Raw genomic sequence first — 21042 nt, 5'->3', positions numbered from 1 at the left:
AAATAAACACAAATGTCAACATAGGGCAAAGAAAAAAATGACACCTTAATATCATCGTGAAAATAGTTCTAACGCTGCAAATTCCCGAACCGGTCTTGGGAAGGAACCACGGGGGGCGGGGGGGGTGGGGGTGGTCTGTGTACCACACTGAGAACTGCAACAATCAAATCAATCAACCTTTGTTACAATTTTCTTACTATGTTTATTATTATAGATGGAATTACTGCATTTTTAGAATACTGTAGCATTTCTTTAGTTCTCAGTTTGCTGAGGAACAGAATATAAGGTTACATGGAGAGTACTGGTTTAAAGCTAGGGAGAAAGTAGGTACTTTTTGGCTACAAGTGTAAGCAGTAGGAGACTTCAGTGTTTAGTCTTAATTATTACAAGCACTCAGAAGAGATGCAGAAAAGAATAGCAGATAAACAGCCAAGTAAAATCTCTGAAGGTTGTGGAGAACAGAGACTAGTACATCTGTGTAAGTACAAGTACAGTTAAGAGAAAAAACTCAAATTATATTTATACAGTGACTGACCCTAAGTAATCAGTAAGTACTAGATGTTACTGTATCATTTCCTCTGAATCTATGATTACTAAAAAGTGTGTTATAACAGCAAAGAGAGAACACAGGAATTGCTGAGTATCTTTGGGAAGAGTACTATATACTAAATAATAACCCTACCATATAGTGATGAACTGATCTTTGAAATTCTGTGTGTAATTTAAGAACAAATATAAAGAACTTGAATATACATGACACAGTCATTTAATTAAGAGGACCATATCATGAAACACTACAGCAAGGCATTCCTTTTGACAAGAATGTAGAGCAAATTTTAAAATACCCCAAGTTACAAATTTAAGTAGAACCTAGCCAACTCAAATTCTCAAAATAAAAAAACCCTGAGAATACTAAATGTTGGTAAGGATGTGAAGGAACAGGAATTATCATTCACTGCTGAGAGGAATGCAAAACGGTACAGCCATCTTGGGAGACAATTTAGCAGTTTTTTTAATAAACTAAATGTACTCCTACCACATACTTCAAAAACTGCACTCCTTGGTATTTACTCAAATGATGTGAAAATTTATTAAAAACACAGATATTTATAGCACCCCATCCATAACTGCCAAAATCTGGAAGATACCAAGATGTCCTTCATGGGGTCAGTGGGTAAATTAACTGCAGTATTTCCAGACATGGAATATTATTCAGTGCTAAAAAGAAATGAGCTATCCAGGCATTAAAAGTCATGGAGGAAACGTAAGTGCATACTGCTAAGTGAAACAGGCCAATCTTAAAAGGCTATATACTATATTCTAAACATTCCGAAAAAGGCAAAACTATGGAAATGGTAAAAAGATCAGTGGTTGCCAGGACTGGGGAAAGTGAGGGATAACAGGCAGAGCACAGAGGATTTTTAGGGCAGTGAAACTATTTGTATGATACTACTATGGTGGGTACATGTGTCAAATCCTATAGAATGTGGTTCACTTACAACACCACGAGTGAACGCTAATATAAACTATGGACTTTGGGTAATTATGATGGATCAATGCAGGTTCATTATTTGTGACAAAAGTACTATTATGGTTCCAGACATGGACAGTGGGGAGTTTAATGTCTGTGGGAACTCTTAGTACTTTCTGCTCAATTTGCTGTGAACCTAAAACTGCTCTAAAATATATATATATATATACTGTTTATTAATTAAAAAAAGAAAAAGGAAAAGAAACACTGCTCATGAAGTTTTGGCATCCTATCTGAGAAAAACACCCATACTTATTTGAAAGTTTATTAAAGTATTTCTCCCTTTTCCAACATTTCTATATGAGACTAGATTTTCTTCTAATACTTCAACCAAATTAACACATGGAATAGCTGAATGAAAAAGTGGATGTAAGGATCCAGCTATCTTCTAAAATAGACTTTAAAGGCATTTGCAAAATGTAAAGACAATGCCCCCTTTCCCACTTAAGTTGTTCTGGAAAACAATGATTTTCATTAAAATGTTAACATGTAATGGGTTGATTACTGCTATTTTCAAATACACTATTAATAAAATAGCTTTTCAGAGAGCTCAATAATTTTTAAGGGTTTCAAGACCAAAAAGGTTGGAGAATTATTTCTCTACGTCATCAAAACTCAAGTGATAAGAGGACACTCTCATTTAAAAAAAAAAAAATTAGTACTATCTAAAGAAGAAATACTCGAGAAATACTGAATTTCAGAGACACCAAAACGTAATAATATTTAATGGGTAAGAGACTGAATTGTTTTTAAGAGGACATTCTCACTGTATGAGTCTATAAAATAATCACGGCACCAAAAATACTGGCTAATATTCTCAATTTACCATTGCTTTACATCACAACAGAGAAACAGACCTGATATTTGCTATGTACCATATTTATAAGCAACATATATAAACATCATTATCATTTTATATTACATATTACAAAATTATAACAGCTGACATTCCTTAAAGCTGTATTCTGAAACTTGACATTAATTTTTTTACATAAGCTTCCCAACAATTCTGAGACAGGTATTCCTCACTTAGAGAGTCAAATACTGGGTCAAACAGCTACAAAAAGAAGTTAGGATTCAAATTTGAGCTGGACAAATCTTTTCTGTAAAAGGCCTTATAGTAAATATTTTAGGTGTTGGAGGCCATATATAGTCTCTGTTCCTGCCTTTTTTTTTTTTTTTAAATAACCCTTTACAAAAAAACATTCTTAGCGCCTGAGCCTTACAAAGTCAGACCAGATCAGCCCTTCTCAACCAGGTTCTCTGAGAAAAATAAGCACCAAATGCCCTAAGGCATTCAGTATATAATGAAGTTACTTCTCTGCCTCTAGAATGGTGGTGTTTATCCATGATCTTTGGGAGAAGTGAGAGTCACTTAAATAATCATCTGTGTGCAGTGGTTTATAAACATTCATACAAAAAACATACCTAGTATTCCATCTAATCTGGATAAATAAGGATTGGTATGTTTTTTGTTTTGTTTCGTTTTCTCAGAAACTGTACTGATGGCTAATGCCAAAAAAGAGAAGCAGAATTAAATCATATACCGTTCTTTTACACTTATTATGTGGTCCTTAATAAGAATATTCACCTAAAAAGGCCAGCCACCACCATCATCACCTTGTAAATACTAACTATACACTCAAGGAAAAAAAATAATATAAAACACTTTGTGAAATTCTATCATTTAAAACTGACAGGTGTAAAGGTCATCAAGATTATTAAAGAGGAATACGAACTAAAAAGCTACGCTGCCTTTTTGGGGCAGTCAAAGTTTAAGCCTGATGGAGTAAAACCAATACCTGAATGCAAAGAAGCCAGTCAGCTCCCTAAGAGTTTTCAACATTATCAGTCAAGCAACTGAAACAATTTTAAATAGGTGAATATATGGAACAGTCGGAATAATATCAGTCCACAAATCCCAAGCCAATACTTCTTGCACCATGCCAGACATGTAAAGAGAATGATAAAGATACAGTATTCTTTTTCTTTCTTTTTAAAAATTAAGTATAGTTGGTGTATAACATTACATAAGTTCAGGTATACAAAAGAGTGATCCATAACTTTTTAAAGGTTATGTTTTACTTGTAGTTTTTATAAAATATTGGCTATATTCCTTGTGTTGTACTATACATCCTTGCAGCTTATTTTATACATAGGAATTTGTTCCTCTTGCCCCTATTCTGTCCCTCCCTTCCTCTCCCTACTGGTAACCAGTAGTTAGTTGTCTGTATCTGTTTCTTTTTTCTTATATTCATTAAAGTCCATATATAAGTGATATCATACAGTATTTGTCTTTCTCTGATTTTATTTATTAGGATAATACCTTTCAGGTCCATCTATGTTGCCACAAATGGCAAAATTTCAATGTTTTTTCTGGCTGAGTAGTCTTCCATTGTGTACATGTACACACAACCCTTCTTTATCCATTCATCTGTTGACAGACACTTAGCTTGCTTCCATACCTTGGCAACTGTAAATAATGCTGCTATTGAACATTGGGATGAGTGTATCTTTTTGAATTAGCATTTTCATTTTTTTTTTTCCAGATAAAATACCCAGGAATGGAATTGCTGGGTCATATGGTAGCTCTATTTTTTTTTTTTTTGGGAAATTTCCATACTGTTTTCCATAGTCACTGCAACAATTTTTCTTCCCACCAACAGTGTACAAGTGTTCCCTTTGTTCCACATCCTCACAAAATTTACTTGTAGTCTTTTTGATGACAGCCATCTGAGATGCATAAGGCAAGATATCTTCACAGTGGTTTTGATTTACATTCCTCTCATGATTAACAATGTTGAGCATCTTTTCATGTCCCTGTTAGCCATCTGTATGTCTTCTTTGGAAAAATGTCTATTCAGGTTTTCTGCTCATTTTTAAATTGAGGTTTTTTTGATGTTGAGTTGTATGAGTTACTTATAATTTTTGGATAGTAACCTTATCAGTTATATCCTTTGCAAATATTTTCTCCTATTCTATAAGTTATCTTTTTGTTTTGTTAATGGTTTCCTTTGAGTGTAGAAGCTTTAAAGTTTAATTAGGTCCCATTTATTTTTGCTTTTGCTTCCTTTGCTTTAGGAGAAAGGTCCAAAAAAATACTGCTAAGATCTATGTTAAAGAATGTTCTGCCTATGATTTCCTCTCAGAGTTACTTACATCTAGTCTTTAATCCATTTAGGGCTTATTTTTGTATATGGTGTTAGAGAATATTCTAATTTCACTCTTTCACATGTAGCTGTGCAGTTTCTCTAGCACCACTTACTGAAGACACTGTCCTTCCTCCACTGTATATATATTCTTGCCTCATTTGTCATAGATGAGTCGACCTTAAGTGCATGGGTTTATTTCTAGCCTATTCTGTTCTGTATTTCAACATGTCTGTTTTTAATGCTAGTGCCATACTGTTTTGATTACTGTAGCTTTGTAGTTTAGTCTGGAGTTAGGGAGTGTGAGTCCTCCAGTTCTGTTCTTCTTTCTAAAGACTGTTTCATCTATTTGAGTTTTTTTGTTTCCACACAAATTTTAAAATTATTTGCTCTAGTTCCATGAAAAATGCCTTTGGTATTTTGATAAAGATTGCACTGCATGTGTAGATTGCCTTGGGTACTATGATCATTTTAACAATATTAATTCTTCTAGTCTATTAACATGGTCTATCATTCTGTTTGTGTTGTCTTCAATTTCTTTATCAGTATCATAGTTTTTCAAGTACAGGTCTTTTTACCTCTTAAGGTAGGTTTATTCCTAGGTATTTCATTCTTTTTGATGTGATGGTAAATGGAATTGTTTCCTTAATTTCTCTTTCTGATAGTTCACTGTTACTGTATAGAAATGCAACAGATTTCTATGTATTAATTTTTATCCTACAACTTTATCAAATTCACAGATGACCCCTGGAGTTTTTTTGGTGGTGTCTTTAGGCTTTTCCATGTATAGTATCATGTCATCTGCAAACAGTGACAGTTTTACTTCTTTCTTTCCTATTTGGATTACTTTAATTTCTCCTTCTTATCTTATTGTTGTGGCTAGGACTTCCAACACTATGTTGAATAAAAGTGGCTGGAGTTGGGAACTATTGTCTTGTTCCTGATGTTAGAGGAAATGCTTTTGGCTTTTGACCAGATAGTACGATGTTAACTGTGGGGTTGTCATATATGGCTTTTATTATGTTGAGGGATGGGTAAAATGAAATACTGACGGATACTTTCTTTTTTTGAGAAAGTAGTAAAGATTTTTATTGTCAAAACAAGAGATACAAGCATAAAGAAGACACAAATAAATTAATTGTTCTGATCATTTCAGACTCCAGGTCTCTGTGGAAGGTCAGCTCAACTCCTAGTCTAGATACAACACTGTCCAAAGCAAAAGACCACTGGAATTTGAGACAGTTTTCAAGACAGTGCCTGAACAAGTACACACTGAGAAGTGAAAAGGTGGTTTCCCTAGTTCCTTTCTTCAGTAAGGTACATTTTTATAAAAGGTATGAGGTTGTTTGGGGGGGAGGGGGGGATTAGTTCTTCCACCTCCCAGGGAAAAAAAAAAAAAAAAATTCAGGCTCTGGCCTAAACAAGAAAATCAAAATAGGGCAACACAAGTTTCACATGAACCTCAAGACTATCCTCCAACTGCAGGTGCCACCTTCTTTAAGAAAGTTTAACACTCATTTATCTATTACCAAACCAGGAGACTCAAATTTTCTCCCTTAAGAAGTTTTCAACCAAATGGGAGTTAAATTAATCTCACTTTTTTCCTTTTTTTTTTTTTTTTGTCTTTTTGCTATTTCTTGGGCCGCTCCCGCGGCATATGGAGGTTCCCAGGCTAGGGGTCGAATCGGAGCTGTAGCCATCGGTCTACGCCAGAGCCACAGCAACGTGGGATCCGAGCCGCATCTGCAACCTACACCACAGCTCACAGCAACGCCTGATCGTTAACCCACTGAGCAAGGGCAGGGACCGAACCCGCAACCTCATGGTTCCTAGTCGGATTCGTTAACCACTGCTCCACGATGGGAACTCCTAATCTCACTTTAAAGTGCAAAAAAGGATACAGAACTAGTGTTTGCTCTGTGACACACAAAAGAGAAGCATCCCTCCAATGGCAATGGCCCAAGAGCTACTGCAGTAAATACTGGCCACAGAACCACATGATCCACGTCTTCCCAAAAGCACAGACTGTAATTTTAGCACAGAAAAGAGGATCCTGGTCAAGTCTGGCTCTTAAGTGTACCCAGACCTCAAGAGATCTTGGGTCCCCCTAATAAATGAGGCTGGAGCACAAAGCGCCAGGACAGCCAGGAAGACCAATGCCATCCACACTAGTCAGTGAAGGCCTCCATGTGTCCATGCTCACGTGGAGAGTGGCAAAGGAACCAAGAAGCCTTGGTTTTGGAATAACACAAACATCATTTGTTCCCATGTAGATAAATGACACCCAAATAGGGAATGAGCTTCCCATACATCCTTTTTTTTTTTTTTTTTTTTTTTGGTCTTTTTAGGGCTGCACCCATGGCATATGGAAGTTTCCAGGTTAAGGGTCAAATTGGAGCTGTAAGCTGCCATCCTATGCCATAGCCACAGCAACACCCAGATCTGAACTGCATCTGCAACTTATAGCACATCTCACGGCAATGTTGGATCCTTAACCCACTGAGTGACACCAGGGATCAAACCCACGTCCTCATGGATACCAGTTGGGTTCGTTACTGCTGAGCCATGACAGGAACTCCCCATACATGTGCTGACATTATTTAGTCCACACTAAAGCAAAAAAGATGGCTTCTTCCACACAAGGACAAGCTTTGCAAAATGTTTTTCAAAAACCAATTATTGTCCAGCTCCAGCCTCAGTTTGAAAGATTTTTTAGAAGTACAAAACAAAACCTTTCCTACATCAGAGTCAAGATAAAAGGGAGCTAGGCACAAGACATGTTCTATCCAGAGTCCCTGGAACAGACAGGGCTCTAGAAGCCAGTGGATGTAAGAACATTCAAGTCCTAGGGTTTGAGATTGTGGGTCTGCAGTAGCTGTTTTTTTCCCCTCTATCACTGAGATGTCCATCTTTGACGGCTTGAACGTTGCTGGGTCCTTGGCCATTTGGGTGGCCTGTATGTGAATCAGTTCCATTGGAGAAGGCTTCTGGGCTCCTCTGTACACCTGAGTGGCAAAACCTCCTGAATCAGACCTCTGGAGGAATCTTGGTGCAAAGAGACCACACTTATCTGCTGAGCTTGTCTTTATCCCTGCTTCCAGAATCCATGGCGCTAAGATTAGGACCAGGTAAAGCTATGGAAGAACCACAAGCAAACCAACCTCGGGGCTTCTGCTTAGGGGAAGAGTGCAGGCTGCTGCTCAGGGTGGACTGGGTAGAGACCGGCTGCTTCTCCTCTCTTGTTATGTCTATACTCTCTGCAGCTTGAGTTTGTGGAGTGCTTCTACCTCTCCAAGGTACTTGGTCTCCTTGACAGTAAGGCCCCTGTGGGTGTGTAGCCAGCATCTCTCAGCCCTGCCTGTTGCTCAAAATGCTGAATTCTCTCTTGGGTCTGTTTTGTGATCAGAGAACTCATGATGACATGGGCAGCTTTAGCTTCACCAGGGGACCCTGTATGCACTGTCAGTGGCTGGTGGCAGGGGTACAGCAGGGTGTTGGCAAGGTGTTGATTCTTGGGCTTTGGAATCACTGGCTTCCAGGAGATGCTGCCCATGTCCGAAGGAGGAGTAGTCATAGGTGCAGGGTCCTCGAGGGCACCAACGGTACATCCCAATGGGCAGGGACATCTTGCCTAGCTGCTGGCTTAAGAGCAGGCACTTTTGGTTGTCCTGAAGCCATCATAAGACTGGGATCCAAGAACTTTTCTATACAGAATTCAGAGATGTGAGTTCCTGCCACCAGAGCGAAATGATGTGATGGTTATGCTGACAGACAGATATTAAAGAGGAACACTGTCCAGTTGCTGCACATTAGCCAAGCTGCTCGGGAAGAGTCCATCCATTCCAGAGGTTCTGTTCTGCCACTGCGGCAGAGCTGCCTGCATCCTGAGCTCCAGTACTAAAGATGTTCCAAGGACCCACATCTCTTGAGAGGAAGTGGCACAGTCGAGACACAAACCATAGTGTGAGCAGCACTATGCCTGTGGCGACAGAGAAGGCCCCAGGCACCAAGCAGGTAGGGAACACAGGCTGTGGAACCAGCCTGCAGCCTGACGAAGCCTCCAGATATTTTCCTACTTAGATAACCATTATATTCAAGAAGGTCTCACACAAAAACCTACATAAGATCACCTTGAGATATTATTTCTAGGGCTTTTTAAAATCAGTACTCAGCCTCATAGGTTCAATGAATTTTACTCACTTTTATTCTGGAACCAAATTGTATGGGTATGAGTCCCAACTCCACCTTTTCTAGCTGTGTGACCTTTAGGCAAGTTCTTAAATTTTTCAGAGCCTCATATATAAAACAGGGAATATACTTACCTCACAAGGTATTTATGAGGATTAAATAAATTCCAATTTTAAAAATTAGAGAGAATGGTACCTGGCACAAAGTACTATATGCACAAATCTTAAATGGAAAAACAAAACAAAGCAATACACAACACAGAAACAACACTAAGCACATGAAGTGAGATTTCACAGTTAAGGAACAATGTGAAAACTGACAATGAAAGGGCTTTTCATGGCAGCTATCTCACATCCTTGGTTCTTAATGTTCAGCAGTATTACATTCACAATGAATACCTACTATGTGGGAGATACTCGAAACTGAATTCTTTATCTTCTGTTCCAAACCCGTTCCACCCCATGGTCTCTCCCAACTTGACTGAAGGCAAACCTGCACTTTGAACTGCCTAAACCAAAAACCTTTAAAAACTTCCCTATATCCTTTTTCTTACTCCCCCACATTAATCCAATCAGAAATGATTCTGCCTCTACCAATCCTAACCAATCTTTTGCCAATTTAATATATTTGCAGCCCTAATCACTTCTCCCTTCTTCTACCAATATCCAGTACACAAAACCTTCACCTATCACCCGGACTACTGTAAAATCTCCCAATTTGGTATCTGTGCTAATACTCCTGCTTTCCCTACTCCCAGCCTGTTCTCAACATAGTAGTTAGGCAGTTTGTTAAAACTCAGTTCATCATGTCACTCAAAAACCTAGAATGCTTCTGATTTTGCTCACAGTAAAAGCCAAAGTTCCATCTTACCCTCATTTTTGCTGTGAACCTTAAACTGCTTTTTTTTTTAAAAAAGTCTTATTTTAAAAAAGGAAGTAAAATAAGGTTTAACAGTCTAAAATGCAGCTGAGATTTACTCAAAGGATTAAGTATGAGGGAAATAGGACAATAGAGACATATCTGACAGTCAGACCATAGAGCCAAAGTCCTCACATCAACAGCCTAATTAATATATCTACATGACCTATCTGTCCTGTTACTTTTATGATTCTAAGTGATCAGTGAATTCAGGATAGTAACTTGATTCCATTACTATAAAGTTACCCACTACTATAAAGATCTATTATTGTATTATGGGCACAAAATGGTGACTTCCCTAATACTTTCATTCCTTCCTCATTTATTAACTGGAATTCTCTTTTCTTTTCTTCGTTTTTTAGGGCCACACTTGTAGCATAAGAAGTTTCCAGACTAGGGGTTGAATTGGAGCTGCAGCTGCCAGCCTATGCCACAGCCACAGCAACCAGGGATCCAAGCCACGAGACACGTTTGTGACCTACACCACAGCTCACAGCAACGCCTTAACCCACTGAGGGAGGCCAGGGATTGAACCCGTGTCCTCATGGATACTAGTCAGATTCATTTCTGCTGCCCTACAACAGGAACTCCTGGAATTCTTCAATACAGAAAAGCCTTCAGCTATCAACTATTTGGTTATTTTATATACATTTTGCAACAAAATACATTCTAAGCACTAAATTTCAGAATAATGAATTGACACCCCTGAAATCTCCAAAGGTGATCCAATAGTTATTTTTGTTTTGTATTTTTAAAATATCATTATGGACACCTAGATTTTTTACTTATTTGATATAGTTCAATCCACTGCAGTCTTTACTTTTTTTATATTCAATTTTTTCATGTTAGGCCAGCAGGAGTACCTTTGAGATGACTTCATGGACTTTCAATACTTCAATTTTAACTTGCAGTTTAAATCAGCAATTCCTCAACTGTAATTGTGAACATTTTTCATGTTTATTGAGCTCTCTGAATTCTTTGTGAATTGCCTATTCATTTTCTTTATACACTTTAAAAAATCATTCCAATGTATCATCTTTCTTTTTTCCACTATAGCTGGTTTACAGTGTTTTGTCTTACCCATTTTTCTAGTGGACTAATGTTAGTCCTTTCTGCTTTCTGAATTTTGAGTTAATTTTAATATATGCCAGAGACTGTGTATTAATAGAAGCTGCAATCTTATTCCTCTGTTATTTGATTTTATGGCTTTTTTGTCATATAAAAGAGTTAATTTTAAATAAAACAATCATTTCTTTTATAATTCCTGGTATAGATCTAAGAACTTTCTGAATTCAATACGATAGGAAAAAATTATGCTTCTTCTAATTATTTCATAGTTCTTTTTCTTCTTTTAATGTTTAAATCTCTGACCTAGCTAAATATAATTAGCTGTTTGTAAGTCTATTCTCACTAGAATTTAGGATCTTCAAAGGCAAGGACTATCTTACTTACTTTATTACCAGACTAAGAATTTTGCCTCTGGACCCAAGTGTTATCAAACAGAGGGTTTGGGAAGATGATAGTGATGATGAATAATCATAAATACTATTCTCTGTGGCTTTAAACGAGGGCAACTCAGTCCCACCAAACCGAGCTTGCTAAGAAGAACATGTAGCATAAGGATATTATACATGCATTGCCCTGACATTTCACAACAATTTTAAGAAGTGAGAGGTGGGGATAGGGGTGTGTGTGCAGAAAACGAGTCTGGGAATTTAGCTTCCAAGAAGTGATATCTGAATGGAATTTAAAAGAACAAGCAGGTATTATTAAAGAGATGAAGAGATGGATAAAGAGTACTCCAGAGTACAGACTAAGCAAAAAGCATGAAATGGGAGTATATAATCTATTTGCAGAATTGCAGGCAGTTTATTATGACTGCCCAGGCCAATGTTTGGCAAAGCTAAGTACTACAATAAATGTTAGCTATTATCATGCTGATTATTGGGACATGGAGATAAACTAGGTAAAATCATAACCAACAGTCTAAGATGCTTCTGGAAAGCCATGTTCAAGTCTGGATTTTATCCTGAAGATGATGGGAAGCTACTGAAGGATTTCTGGCAGGATAATGGCCTATTTTTGAAAAATTACACTAACAGTGTGAATCAAAGATTAGATGGAATTCAGAAGGCAAGAATAAAGAATCTTCAATGACGTACTATACAGAATTGATAAGAACTTTTATAAAGTAAGGAAAATGTGCAAGCCTCTTCTTCTAAGACCTAAAGATGTCTGCATACCAATCTCTACTAAAAGGCACCAGATGTTTACAATAGTTTTGTTGCATGTGAGGTATATATGCTTAAAAATAAATATTCCTAGAATACCTGTAACACTTTCCATTTTAATAAAGACTCACACCCTGTGAAGTAATTCACTTTTTTTTTTTTTTTTTTTTTTTTTTTTGTCTTTTTGCTATTTCTTTGGGCCGCTCCCGCGGCATATGGAGGTTCCCAAGCTAGGGGTCCAATCGGAGCTGTAGCCACCGGCCTGCGCCAAAGCCAGAGCAACGCGGGATCCGAGCTGCGTCTGCAACCTACACCACAGCTCACAGCAACGCTGGATCATTAACCCACTGAGCAAGGCCAGGGACTGAACCCACAACCTCATGGTTCCTAGTTGATTCGTTAACCACTGCGCCACAACGGGAACTCCGTAATTCACTTTTGACAAAATTCCTTCAGGGCAGTGAAATGCCCCATGCTCTCTTTTCCATAAGCAAGAGAGGTTGGTTAAAGCTCATGCATTTCTCCCAGTGGACCAAAAGGCTGTTTTTCTAAAGGCTTTATGATGTAACAGAAGCTAAATTATTTCTGCTGATGCTGATAGTACCCTGGCCCACCCTGAAATTTCTGCAGGCTTAATTTTTTTTTTTTTTTTTTTTAACTGACACTGAGGTTATGGTGTAAGCCACCTGTGCCCTAACAACAGAGTTCACACCTCATTCCAGCACTATGGACTATCAGACACAGAATGTGAATTAGCTATTATGGACTGTGAGACAACTTCTGGAGGGCAAAACTATTAAGCTAGTTTAGGGCAGTTTTCATTTCAGGTGTCTTACTAGTCAGAAGGACTTGATGCTACATGGCATATATTACTTGGGTCCATTTGGGACTCTACTAAAAGTGACAAGACTTCCTAAGGAGGAGATGAGTTGGTTATGATTCTATTTTGAACTCTAAGAAATGGCAAGTGCTCTGACTTTTGAAAGTTGCTTAATTTGTTTGTTGTTGCTCTTATTTTACAAGTTACACCTCCTAAAAGCAGTTGTTTCTTCCCCACCTGCAGGGAAGCATTTCATGGTTCAACAACGAACCAATTACTTCAGCAAACTCCTTACAAAAGGTCTAAATAAAGTGAACTTTTCCTAGTCTGATTCTTTTTAAAAGTATTTTGGAAACTGAAAAATGCCATGTAACAGTAGCTTCCCACAGGTATCTCTTTCTACCTGTACCCTTTTTCAAGAGCAAATGTCAATAATATAAATGAAACAATAAAACACCATTTCACAACAACTACAATGGTCAAAATAGTAAGGACTGACAAACACCATTTATTTGTGAGGATGTGGAGTAAATGATCTCTATATACATTGTTGGCAGAATGCAAAATGGAGATTTAACTTCTTTGGGGAGCTGTTCGGCAGTTTCTTATGAAGTTAAACATACATCTCTATCCCATTACCCAGCAATTCCATTCCTAGGTATTTACCCAAGAGAAACAAAAAAGGACTTGTACAAAAATGTGGAGCTCCTCCTGTGGGGCAAAGGGTCTCTGTAGCACCAGAATGCAGGTTTGATCCCCAGCTTGGCACAGTGGGTTAAAGGATATGGCAATGCTGCAGCTGTGGCATAGTTCACAACTGTAGCTCAGATCTGATCCCTGGCCTGGGAACTCCATATGGCCATGGAGCAGCCAAAAGAAATAAAGTTTGCAAGGTAGTATTATTTACAACAACCCCAAATTGGAAACAACCCAAACATCCATCAGCAATGAAACAGATTGTGATATGTGCATACAATGGACTACAGCTCAGCAATAAAAAAAGAATGAACTAATAATGCTTCGGACAGGCAAATCTATAGAGATAAGTAAGTGACTATGACTGGCGGTGGAGGGGGGGTGAATAGAAAGATAGGGGACAAGAGAAGGAGTGACTGCTAAATGGGTTGGGTTCGCATCTGTAAACTGAATATAACGATACTCACTGGGGTAATAAAAATATTCTAAAATCTGATTGCCGTAACGGTTGCCAACTCTATGAATATAAGTAAAAATCATTGACTTGTACTTATAAAATGGGTAAATTACTTGCTATATGAATTTTATCTCAAAAAATCCACTTCACAAAAACAAATGAACCACCACTCCTGGGCATCTACCCAGAGAAAACCATGACTCACAAAGACACATGTATTCCAATGTTCACTGCAGCACTATTTGTAATAGCCAAAACATGGAAACAACCTAAATGTCCATCGACAGAGGAGTGGATTAAGAAGATGTGGTACATGTACAGAATGGAATGTCACTCAGCCATTAAAAAAAACGAAATACTGGCATTTTTAGCAACATGGATGGACCTAGAAACTATCATGCTAAGTGAAGCCACCCATACAATGAGACACCAACATCAAATGCTTTCACTGACATGTGGAATCTGAAAAAAGGACAGACGGAACTTCTTTGCAGAACAGACGCAGCCTCACAGACACTGAAAAACTTATGGTCTCTGGAGGAGACAGTTTGGGGGGTGGGGGGATGTGCTTGGGCTGTGGGATGGAAATCCTGTGAAGTCAGATTGTTATGATCATTATATAACTACAGATGTGATAAATTCATTTGAGTAATAAAAATTAAAAAAATTAAAATAAATGAATGAACCACTAATATAACAACATACACAAACATCTGTTTAATAAGCAAAAGAAGCCTAATGCAAAAGAGTACATACTGTATGATTCTTTTATATGAAATCTAGGCTATAGGGAAAACTAATTTACAGTGACAGAAATCAATTATTGTGGTGGTGAGCAATTGGCTGGAAAAGGACAGGGTAACCTTTCTAGGAGGTTCTATATCTTGTTTTGGGCAGAGGTCACAGGGATATACAAAATTGTCAAAACTTAGGAGCTATGCATTTTAATTATATCTCAATAAAAAAGTGGTTTAAAAAATCACTCATATTTGAACTTGTAAAGAAAGAGTAAGAACTAAGAGTGCCTGTCAAAGAATGCCTTCATGCTTCCCCAATGGAAGTGACTGTACGGCTGTCCATTTACAGAAATATCCAGTGCCTGAGTACAATGTCTTTTCTTCCCACAATATTTTAATAAACTCATCCAGTGCTCCCCCCCATTTCACATATATCAGCTTCCCTAATTAACTGAGCCTAGGTAAAGCATATTTAAGTGCCACCAAGTGGTAAAAAGGGAATATATATATTTATATAAATCAGAATCCTAAGAGGAAACCACAGTCTAATTTTCCTTTTCTGTCTTCCGAAAATATCCTCTGATATCCTGTCTCAAAGAATCTTCTCCACCTACCAACTCATCTTCTTTTCCTTTCCCTGATTAGTAATTCCTATCCACTTTTCACCCTTAAAACAAAAATTTCTTAGAAATACTTTTGAATTTCTATTACCCCAATTTGTCCTCCTCCACAATGTAATGACACACACAGAACAATGTCCTCTTTCAGAGCTCTTATCTCATTGTGCAGTGAGCTACAGGTTCCTTGTGTGATTAATGGCCCTATTTCTCCCCTTAGATTCTAAGTGCCATGTGAACAGGAACAGTCTGCTAAGCACATCACTATATCCCTGCATCTAGCATAGTGCTTAATAGTTAGCACAAATGGTCACAGAACATTTGGCTCAATGACTACGTTAAAATGCAATTCAACCAAACTATCTAAACAAAGACTGTTCCCAAAGCAAAGAAATCATCCTTGCTTGAGACATACATTATATGTCAATATACCTTTATTTACAGAGAATATTTTGGATCAGTATGAGTCACTGAGTATTTACTTCCTTGTCAACTTGGTTCTCAGAATATGGGATTGTCTTCTGAGTCATTAGTTTCTACCCTTATTCTGCCTGTTGTTCCCTTCTTAACTGGGTATGTTTATTCTTATTATCTTTAATCTCTGTTGTATATTCTACTATAAGCTCCTCCTATAGTTTCAAAGATTGGATTTTAAGAAACTGAACAATAATGTTCATAAACTAATGCCAAGACAATATTTTATGGTATTAATAGCTGCAGAAACAGAACTGCTTAGGGAAGAGTTTCAGTTCAGAATGTAAACAAAGTGACATTACTACCGAAAAGTTCAAAACAGCTCTTACAATATTCAGGAAATAGAATGTTGACTAACAAAGAATAAAGTGCCAAAAAAGACCAGATAAAATAGGCAGGTTGGACACAAATGGCACCATGAAAGGAGGCATCTATCATTTTGCAGAACTCACTAAATGAAAGCAAAAACATTTATAAAAACCAACTTACACCAACTAGGTAAAGAGTCTACTTCAGCAAATACCTATGGTGAATACAAGACCAGGCCTTTGGGTAAAATTTGAACAATTTTCTACAATCCAGTTCAGTTTAAAAGAGCCTGCATGGGAAAAAAGGTGTGTGGGGGGAGATAAAAAGACTGCATAACAACAATCCACGCATTCTTGAAAGGGTACAAAAGGCATGCTCAGGCTGGATGGCTATGCTGTGCCAATCACACACTGCAGGCCTCCTAAAGCAGTAACAAAGCAACTGAACTTTTCTGAATTATGTGAAAATTCATGAGTTGAAGGGAGAGGATGTAGAAGTCTTTTTTTCCTAATAACAATCATCTACTCCCTTTCCTCCCCTATTTAATATTATTACTTTCACAACTGGCAACATATCACAATCATCATTGCAGGAAGTCAATTCAAGATTAAATGGAAATAGAAATGTCCTTAAAAATAACAGGCTTAACCTCACTGATAAAGGGAAGACTAATGAAAACCACACTGAGAATATTTTTTACCTATGAAATTTGCAAAAATCCACAAGTCAGACACAATACTACACTGGTGAGGCTGGGGGGATATAGTCTCCTGAAGGTACTCTCCTACAATGATGGAGAGAATACAAAATTATATTGACGTAGAGGGAAATTTGGCAATATCTAGCAAAATTACAAATACATTTACCCTTAACTCAGCAATACCATTGCATCCTACAGACACAACACATATAAAATAACTAATGTACACTATTCACTGCAGCAGAGTTAGTGTTAAGTAAAAAGAAAAAACAACTCAGATGTTCAACTTTCTCTTAGTTTAATATACTGCACTACACATCCACACAATGGAATATAAGGTAGCTATGAAGAAGAATGAGAATGCTCTTTAAATACAGATATGGAAAGATAGCTAAGATACATTACGTGAAAAAAAGAGAAGACGACATTTTGTATGTATCATTATATGTAAAACGAGGGAAAAGTGAGAAAAATACTAACATCTGCTTTCATTTTTACAAAGAAACACTGACAGAATACATACTAAAAATGGCTACAGGAAGAAAGTAAAACTAGAGTAGATAGGGAACAGGTGGAAGCAAAACTTCTCACTGCATACACTTAAAATAATATTTTAAGTTTTAAATTGAGAAAATACTACTTAACTTTAAAAGAAGTACCACTGTCAAAATACTTATAATGAAAATTGTACTGTGTTTACCATTATTAATGTAAGATGTGATGATTTCTTTACTTATTGTTTATATTTCATTTTAGTGAATATGAGGAGAGTATATATACTTAAAAGTGTTTGCATGGGTTCTTCAAACTATTTTTCCAATAAATTAAGTTCCTTAAAAATCTATTTTCATTCCATAAAGGTTCTGGGTAAGAATTACGGTACCTAGGGAGTTCCCACTGTGGCACAATGGAAACGAATCCTGCTAGTATCCATGAGGATTCAGATTCAATCCCTGACAATGCCCAGTGAGTTGGGGATCCAGCATTGCGGTGAGTGTGGTGTTGGTCACAGATGTGGCTCAGATCCTGTGTTGCTGTGGCATAGGTTGGCAGCTGCAACTCTGATTCAACCCCCAGCTTGAAAACTTACATATGCTAAGGGTGTAGCCCTAAAAAGCAAAAAAAAAAAAAAAAAAAAAAAGATTTACAGCACTTAAAGAAAATATCCACTTTCTTAAATTACAAGACTGAAAACCAAATCTTGACTGTATTATCCAACTTTCAATTTGCAGAAAATGAACAAGAGCCAAAAATACTGCTCAAGTACTTGCTTAAGGCTCTCACTTCGATAGTAAGCTGCCCAACATACACTCTTACTTATTTAGGCTACTGGAATATACATATATAAGAACATGGTTTCTCACTTTATTTCCGCTTCTGGTTCTCATCTGGCACTGTGCTATTTGGGAGTCAAGCATATTGACAGACAATACTTAGATGTTCATCAACAAGGACCATGGCTTCAACTAAAATGTAACTAGAGATTTGTAAAATGCAGAGTTCAATAAATACAATCAATCACAAACTATCATGTCACATTATTAACATATATTTTTAAATGACAAACCCATAAATTCCAAAGACATCCCCAATCACCATAAAGTTCATTTAAATGTAAAAGGCATTTATTGGGAAGACATTATAATCAGCATTTTATTTTAGGAATTCCCATTGTGGCTCAGTGGAAACGAATCTGACTGGTATCAATGAGTTCAAAGGTTCGATCCTTGGCCTCGCCCAGTAGGTTAAGGATCCAGAGTTGCTGTCAGCTGTGCTGCAAGCTGAAGACGCAGCTCGGATCCTGCACTGCTGTGGCGTAGGCTGGGGTCTACAGCTCCAATTCGACCCCTAGCCTTGGGAACCTCCATGTGCCATAAGTGTGGCCCTCAAAAAAAAAAGAAGTATTTTATTTTAAAGGCATGGACTAAACAGAAAAAGAAATTTTCAGAGTTCTCCTGTGATGCAGCAAGTTAAGGATCTGGCACTGTCACTACAGTGGCTTGGGTTGTTGCTGTGGCACAGGTTTGACCCTGACTGGGCAACTTCTGCATGCTACAAGTGCAGCCAAAAATAAATAAGCAAGCAAATTTTCTATGTAGCAAATATAGTCTATATTAGTTTCCTAGAGCTGCTATAACATACTACCACAAATAAGGTGACTGAAATAGCTGAAACATATTTTCTCATAGTTCTGGAGAGTAGAAGGTGTTGGCAGGTCTATGCTCCCTCTAAAGGCTGTAAGGAAGAAAACTTCCTTGCCTCTGTAGCATCTGGTGGTTGTCAGCAATCCCTTGGTATAGTATAACCCCAATCTCTGCTACTGTCTTCACATGGCCGACTTCCCTATCTGTATCCAAATTTCCCTTTTCCTACAAGAACACCAGATATTGGATTAGGGCCCAGCCTAATCTAATATGACTTCATCTTAACTTAGTTACAACTGCAAAGACCCTATTTCCAAATACACTCACATTCACAGATACTGGAAGAGTTAGGACTTCAATTTATCTTTCTGGGGGACACAATTCAACTCACAACATGGTCCAAATTAGTCAATTACTTCAAAAGTAGATCACCTAGATTCAAACATTAAAGACCTAACAGATTCTGCCTAACCAGCATCCACTTCCCTTTCTTAGGTAACAGCATCTAATTTTCTTTGGAAGAATTAAATCTGCTCCTCTTTCAAGCCATAAGGGAGCTAAACTTAAGCCTGTTTCCAAAGCTAGGTCCCTGTTACTGGTTGGGTCAGAGAATCATACTCCCACAGGTCTTAGTGACTGATTTGGGGACAGGCCACACGACCCATACATGCCTCATGAGTCCTTCCACCCTCCCAATTTGGCTGATACTATACAGAAAGAGGCACATGTGGACTTCAAAAAACTAAGTCTAGAGCTGCCATTGATCATCTGTTCCATCATACTTGCCCCAAAGGGAAACCAAAAGGAGGGAATGCTTAGAGAGGGACATAAGAAGACATTCCTAATGACGTAACTAAAACTTCTGGATCCAGTCATATCGGAATCTAGCTTCAGCTTTACTCTGTAAACTTTCCAGTTTATAAACCTACAAAACGACCTTTTTGACTTAATTTGAATTGAGTTTCTGAACTTGCAGTAGTTGAGTTCCGGTAGATACTGGCGGGATACTGCTGTATGACTGAAAATGGCCTCCCTTTTTTTCAGTCATTTTCTCAAACTCCTCAAAGAGACCAGAAGAGTCAGTAGCAAAAGAACAGTTTGTATCCATGTCCATCCTGTCTACCACACCATCTGCCATGAAGGGTTTTAGAATCTAAAAGCTACAAATTCACTAGGCTTGTTAAAGTATGGAATTGCGAGCTCCTGAGAGATAAAATATGAACAATATAAGGAACTCTCTCTCAGAGTTATAAAAACCTAAGTATCAATATCTCAAAATAAAGCATTCATAAAAGCTTTCCCATGCCATTCCACATTTTCACCATTCCTAAAGCATCAACATCACTACATGGTAGCTAGAGTGCTAAAAGTCATAGGAAATCTCTTATTGCCCTATCACCACTTTGAAAACATTCATGACAGTTTTGCCCTTTATTATAGCCATCACTATTCCTGGTTCATTTGTTTCTATCTCAAGCAAACTGTGTCACATACACAGTATGTCAATAAATGTCCCTAGACTTCTGATGTCCCTAGACATCAGTATTTTTTACTCTTACACAATCAAAACATTCTTCCTCTTCTACCTGCTATCCACCTCCAACTTTAACTAACTGGTCTCTGGAAAATGCCCAGCCCTTTCCTATTCCTTTTGCTGAAAACTCAAATACACACATTTGGAACTAAAAGGAAAAGATCACATTTTAAAGTGAAACAAGGCAGAATAAAGAAATATGTTTCACCTGTTAAAAGTCGGGTTTTACTTGTGTTGCCCCATAATGCACTCGCACAGAAAACCAGTTCTTAGAATCTAGCTCTCAAAGGGGAAATTCCACCTACCCAACCACCCTAAAAATTATGTTAAAGCCAATAAAGGTACAAAAGATTGTGTCCAAAATATCTGCACTCTTTTCCATGTTAATTTTGTTTTTCCTTAAATAACTTGAGTCACTATAAACAGAATACTATGTTCTACTCAATTTCAGTCATTTATGTAGTTTTTAATATTTCAAAGTACTGTTTTCTACCTTTCTACAAATATTTACTGAGAATCCACTGTGCTCCAGTTACT

The 21042-nt window shown here is 37.5% G+C and overlaps 1 protein-coding gene and 1 pseudogene across 16 annotated transcripts in view; both read right to left on the bottom strand.

Annotated features, from left to right (window-relative positions):
• The window catches only part of LOC100627422 (ligand-dependent corepressor), a 139567-nt gene that overhangs the window by 98015 nt on the left and 20510 nt on the right, over nucleotides 1-21042 (bottom strand). The window lies entirely within an intron of this gene.
• On the bottom strand, nucleotides 8048-8790 carry LOC100156006 (uncharacterized; annotated as a pseudogene). Its single transcript, NR_045552.1, is given in 1 exon segment — nucleotides 8048-8790. The product of NR_045552.1 is annotated as an uncharacterized LOC100156006 (transcript).

This window comes from Sus scrofa, chromosome 14 (assembly GCF_000003025.6).
Source record: "Sus scrofa isolate TJ Tabasco breed Duroc chromosome 14, Sscrofa11.1, whole genome shotgun sequence".
Lineage (NCBI taxonomy): Eukaryota > Metazoa > Chordata > Mammalia > Artiodactyla > Suidae > Sus > Sus scrofa.
The sequence above is the reverse complement of the archived record's forward strand: the minus strand, read 5'-3'. Positions and strand labels throughout refer to the sequence as shown.